The sequence below is a fragment of the Propithecus coquereli genome, unplaced genomic scaffold (assembly GCF_000956105.1).
Source record: "Propithecus coquereli isolate 6110/MARCELLA unplaced genomic scaffold, Pcoq_1.0 Scaffold150, whole genome shotgun sequence".
Taxonomy (NCBI): domain Eukaryota; kingdom Metazoa; phylum Chordata; class Mammalia; order Primates; family Indriidae; genus Propithecus; species Propithecus coquereli.
In genome coordinates this window covers 7,571,917-7,577,835 of record NW_012139414.1, presented here as the reverse complement: position 1 = coordinate 7,577,835, position 5,919 = coordinate 7,571,917, and the positions used below count along the sequence as shown (strand labels likewise).

Sequence of the window (5,919 nt, the reverse complement as noted above, 5' to 3'; positions counted from 1 at the left end):
AGAAGTGGACCACAGAAGCAGACAGCAGAGGAGTCTGGGGACCCCATCGAGAGGAATTGCAAAGCTGAGAAAGAGGAGGATAGAAAAGAGAAATTGGCAGCATGATCCAACTCCAGGGAGTTCTGGAGCCCAGCGGAAGGGTAAGGAGTCTCCCCTCCCCAACCCGGGTGCCTCAGGCCAGCAATGGGACATAGCGCTCTCATCCAGTGGGGGAGTGCCACGCCGGACCAGAGAGCCAGCATCCCTGCATCTGGATGCCTCCTCTTCTGCACCTCGTTCACTCCTGGAATCTAAGAAAGTAATTTTGGCTCAAGCCAGCCTGTAGCCAAAGCCCACGCTCCCCACAGAAACCACAAAAGCACTTTGCAATGAGAGACTTGGCTCCCCGCAAAAGGGGCGTGTTCCCAGGTGAACCCCCCCCTCGCCCCCGCTACCTCACCCCCACACCCCAGAGCATAGCCGCAGCCTCAGGTCTGACGCAAGAGCAGTGCAGGGAGACGGCAGCTCCCTCCGTACCATACCAGCCACAAGAGTACTCTTTGCTGAGTGACCTGCTTTTCGGCACCCAGGGCACATTTCTGCCTGAGCCAGTGGGAGAGCCGTAGTTTGTGATCTTCCCGCCCACAGGCGTTTGGCACATTCACCTACTGAAGGCTTGACAGCAGGGTGGGGAGTCATAGGGGAGAGATCACAGTTCCAGGCTCAGGTGGCAAGAGAGCCCTCCTGACCGTAACCAATGGGAGGGTGTGGAGCATCACAGAAGAGTAGGGGGCTGTGAGTGCGCCCCATCCTCCACACCACACTAGAGAATTGCCATAGGTGCTGGGACTGAATTTGCAGAGGCCCTGGTTCCCAAGACAACCAAATGCCTCAGGCACTCAGGCTGAACCAGAGCCCTGCCACGCTCACCACTCACTTCAATACGAAGTGCAGTTTGATCCAAGTCTCTTGAGCCGCCACTATTCCCCTGGTGGGAACATCCCCCTGGTGAAGACTTCTGCAGATAGAGAGGCCTTCCTACCTCACCTTGGGGTCTAGTGGTGGAAAAGGGCTGCATCTGCCAGCATCACAAGGAGATGCAAACCAGTGAGTCAGACATACGAACTGTAGGGTAGCTCAACAGCCAGTCTTGGGTGGAGAGGGAAAGCACATGGACTAATTAGAGGAGAAAGTGCTGTGGGGTCCCATGGAACAAGTAGGGAGGGCACATGCCCCATCCCACAGGGAAACCGGGTTAGTAGACAGGGAAGGAAAAAGACTGGCTAGGGGCCTCAGCAATCATACTATTAGGCCCCTACCATTAGGGGAAGCTCTCCCTGTCTGGAGAGATAGCCCTGAACTCCATGTCAGCGGCTTCCCCTAGCGGCCAGATAGGCAATCTCTGAGCAGCATAAAGGTTCAGCAAAGCCCGGAACCCAGGCTCTCGCATCCCAGCTTTGACCTAGCTTGCTCCTTCTCCCTCCTCAGGGGGAGCAGGGTACAAGCAAACCATGGGAGCTACCAAGCTACAAAGCTTGGGGCATTCATAAACCCAAGCTGGGGGACAAAAGTCTACCACAGGCACAACAGATGTTATCGACAACTGGCTACTCCACGCAAACTACAATAAATGACAGCAGGAACCACCTCATAGCTAAACATAGTGCCTTCCATCTCAAGCTATTAGGGTGCAGTAGATATATACCCACAAGTACAATCCACCAGCTCAGAGCTTAAGCTGGGGGAACAAACTCACTGTACTCCATTGGGAAGAGGTGGAAGACAACAGGTCAAAGGTAACCCAAGGGGTTCATCAAACCTGCTAAAACACCACTAAAGCAATTCAGGACCAGCACTGCTTCTCTAGGAATAGTCAGGGATCGATATTTGGGAACTCAGAGACAGGGCCATAAACTAGCCCTAGTACCCCCAGCTCTCAACCAAGAGGCCAGATGAGAAGGAATCAGCAAAAGAACTCCAGAAACATGAAAAATCAGAACAAAAGACACCTCCAGAATAAATCAATAACTCCTCACCAGTGGATACCAATCTAAATGAAATGGTTAAAATGACAGATGAAGAATTTTGAATATGGATTGTAAGAAGGCTCAATGAAATACAAGAGTAAATAGAAATCCAACACAAAGAAGCCAAAAAAATGCAGTAAATGAATGAAAAATTCTCTAAAGAAATTGAAGTATTAAAGGAAAAACAAACAGAAATTCTAGAAATGAAAAACGCATTCAAGGAATTACAAAACACAGTGGAAAGTCTTAAGAAAAGGTAGGATCATGCAGAAGAAAGAATCTCAAGAGCCTGAAGGCAACACCTATGAGCTAAATAAATCAGCCAAAGAGAAGGAACAGAAAAACAAGAGGAACAAACAAAGCCTATAAGAAATGTGGGATAATATAAAGAGGCCAAACATAAGAATCATATGCATCCACGAGGATGAAAAAGAAAATAAACAGTGTTGGAAAACCTATTTTTAAGAGAGGGAATAGTTGAGGAAAATGGTCTTGCAATAGGTAGAAATCTAAATGTCCAAGTACAAGAAGCACACAGGACTCCTGGGAGATTCATCATGAAGAGAAAATCACCATGCCACATACTCATTAGGCTGGTCAAAATAAACATGAAACAGGCACTCCTATGAGCAGTAAGGTGAAAACGACAGGTAACCTATGAAGGAAAACCTATCAGACTAGCTGTAGACTTCTCAACTAAAACCTTACATCCAGAAGGGACTGGGGACCCATCCTCAGTGTTCTCAAATAGAATAATGGCCAGTCTAGAATTTCGTATCCTGCAAAACTAAGCTTCTTATATGAGGGAGAAAAAAAAACTTTCCCAGACCAGCAGTCACTCAGGGAATTTGCAAAGACCAGACCTGCCCTGCAGGAAGTACTCAGAGTTGCATTATACATTGATCATTGCAATAGACACCCACCAGTATAAAATCACCCAAAAGATAAAGTTCAGAACCCAGAAACCATGATATCTCAAGAGGTAAAACAAAGCAATAAGGGTCTACCCAACAGGATGAACAGAAATCCCCCACAAATATCAATTCTCTTAATAAATGTGAATGGCTTGAACTGCCCACTGCCCACTGAAAAGACTTAGGCTGGCAGAATGGACAAAAAAATATAGACCAAGTATCTGCTATCTCCAGGAAACACATCTAACTCACAAGGACTCATTCAGACTCAAGGTTAAGGGATGGAAAAAAATATTCCTTGCAAATGGAAACCAAAAGAAGCTTGTGTAGCCATTCTGATATCAGATGACATAGACTTTAAATCAATAAAAATAAAGAAAGACAAAGACGGTCACTATATAATGGTGAAAGAAACAATTCAACAAGAAGTCTTAACAATCCTAAATATTTACGTACCTAACTCAGGAGTGTCCAGATACATAAAGCAAATCCTACTTAATCTAAACAAAATGATAAACAGCAATGCTATAATAGCCAGGGACTTCAACACCCCACTGACAGAACTGGACAGATCCTCCAAACAGAAAATAAGCAAAGAAACAATGGACATAAACAGAACTCGAGAACAAATGGGCCTAACAGACATCTACAGAACATTCCACCCAAATAACACTGAATATACTTTCTTTCCTTCAGCTCATAGAACATTCTCTAAAATTGATTAGATTGTAGGCCATAAAACAGATCTCAAAAAGTTTTAAAAATAGAATTATACCATGTATCTTCTCAGACCACAGTGGAATAAAATTAGAAATCAATTACAACAGAAACACTCACTCTACACAAAGTCATGAAAATTAAACTACCTATTGCTGAATGATTGTTGGATCAAGGAGGAAATAAAGATGGAAATCAAAAGATTCTTTGAACTAAATGGCAATGGGGCACAAGTTATCAAAATCTGTGGGATACAGCAAAAGCATTCCTGAGATGAAAACTCATAGCCTTCAATGCCCACATCCAAAAGAGAAAAATCACAAATCAACAATCTAATGAATTGTCTCAAGGAACTGGAAAAGGAAGAGCAAACCAATCCTAAACACAGCAGAAGAAAAGAAATAACCAACATCAGAACAGAACTAAATGAAATCGAGAACAGAAGAAGAAGAATAAACAGAAGAATAATAAACAAAAAGTTGGTTCTTTGAAAAGATAAAGAAAATTGATAGGCCTCTTACTAGATTGACCAGAAACATGAAGGAAAGGACTTTAATACGGTTAATTAGAAGTGAAAAAAGAGGAGTCACAACTGATACCATGGAAATACAAGACATCGTCTTTGAATACTATAAAAATCTCTATGCCTATAAACTTGAAAATGTGGAGGAAATGGACAAATTCTTAGAAACACACAACCTCCCTAGGTCAAATCAGGAAAAAACAGAAATCCTGAACAGACCAATATCAAGCACCAAAATTGAAGAAGCAATAAAAAATCATCCAAAACAAAAAGTTCTGGACGAGACGGGTTCACACTCAAATTTATGAACCCACAATGACAAACTGGTACCTATACTGCAGAAACTATCCCATAACATTGAGAAGAAAGGAATCCTCCCCAACTCATTTTACAAAGGCAATATCACCTTGATACCAAAGCAAGGGAAGGACACAACAAAAAAGAAAACTACAGACCAATATCCCTTATAAATATAGATGCAAAATTCTCAATAAACTCTTGGCAAATCATGTTCAACTGCACATGAAAAAAATAATTCACCATGACCAAGTGGGCTTTATCCCAGTGATGCAAGGATAGTTCAACACATGCAAATCTATAAATGTAATTCACCACATAAACAGAAGCAAAAACAAAGACCATATGCTCCTCTCATTTGACACAGAAAAAGCTTTTTTTACAAAATTCAGTACCCTTTTATGATAAGAACTCTTAACAAAATAGGCATAGAGGGGACATACCTCAGAATTATTAACCATGTTGGTTGTGGGTTTGTCATATATGGCAAACTGACAGCCAACATCATAGTGAATGGGGAAAAACTGAAAGCGTTCCAGGTTAGAAGTGGAAGCAGACAAGGTTGTCTACTATCACCACCCCTATTCAACATAGTGTTGAAAGTCCTTGCCAGAGTAATCGGACAAAAGAAGGAAATCAAGGATATCCAAATGGGGAAAGAAGATGTCAAACGATCACTTTTTGCTGACGATATGATCCTATATTTAGAAAACCCCAAAGAGTCAACCAAGAGGTTCCTGGAATTGATAAATTAATTGAACAAAGTCTCAGGCTACAAAATCAATGCACACAAACCAGTAACTTTCATATATGCCAATAACAGTCAAGCTGAAAATCAAATCAATGATACAATACCTTTCACAATAGCAACAAAGAAAATAAAATACTTAGGAATATATTTAATGAAGGAGGTGAGAGATCTATTCAGAGAGAACTACAAAACACTGAGGAAAGAAATTGCAGAGGATGAAAACAGATGGAAAAACATATCATGCTCATGGATCAGCAGAATCAACATTGTTAAAATGTCTATATGACCCAAAGTAATTTACAGATTCAATGCAGTCCCCCTTAAAATACTAATGTCATTTTTTGCAGACCCTGAAAAAATAGTTCTACACTTCACATGGAATCAGAAAAAGACCCCAAATAGTTAATGCAATCTTACATAATAAGAATAAATTGGGAGGCACCACTTTACCAGACTTCAAGCTATAGTACAATCTATAGTAACCAAAAGAGGTTCGTACTGGCACAAAACAGAGACATAGATCAATGGATCAGAACAGAGAACACATATGTAACCATACTGATATTGCCACCTGATCTTTGACAAAGCAGATGAAAACACACACTGGGGAAAAGAATACTTATTCAATTAATGGTGCTGGGAAAATTGGATAGCCACATGTAGACAGCTGAAACAGGATGTGCACCTCTCACCTCTTGCAAAAATTAATTC

General features: G+C 41.9%; 1 protein-coding gene across 1 annotated transcript in view; it reads right to left on the bottom strand.

Annotated features, from left to right (window-relative positions):
- Positions 1-5,919, bottom strand: part of LOC105806999 (septin-14-like) — an 81,538-nt gene that overhangs the window by 52,572 nt on the left and 23,047 nt on the right. The window lies entirely within an intron of this gene.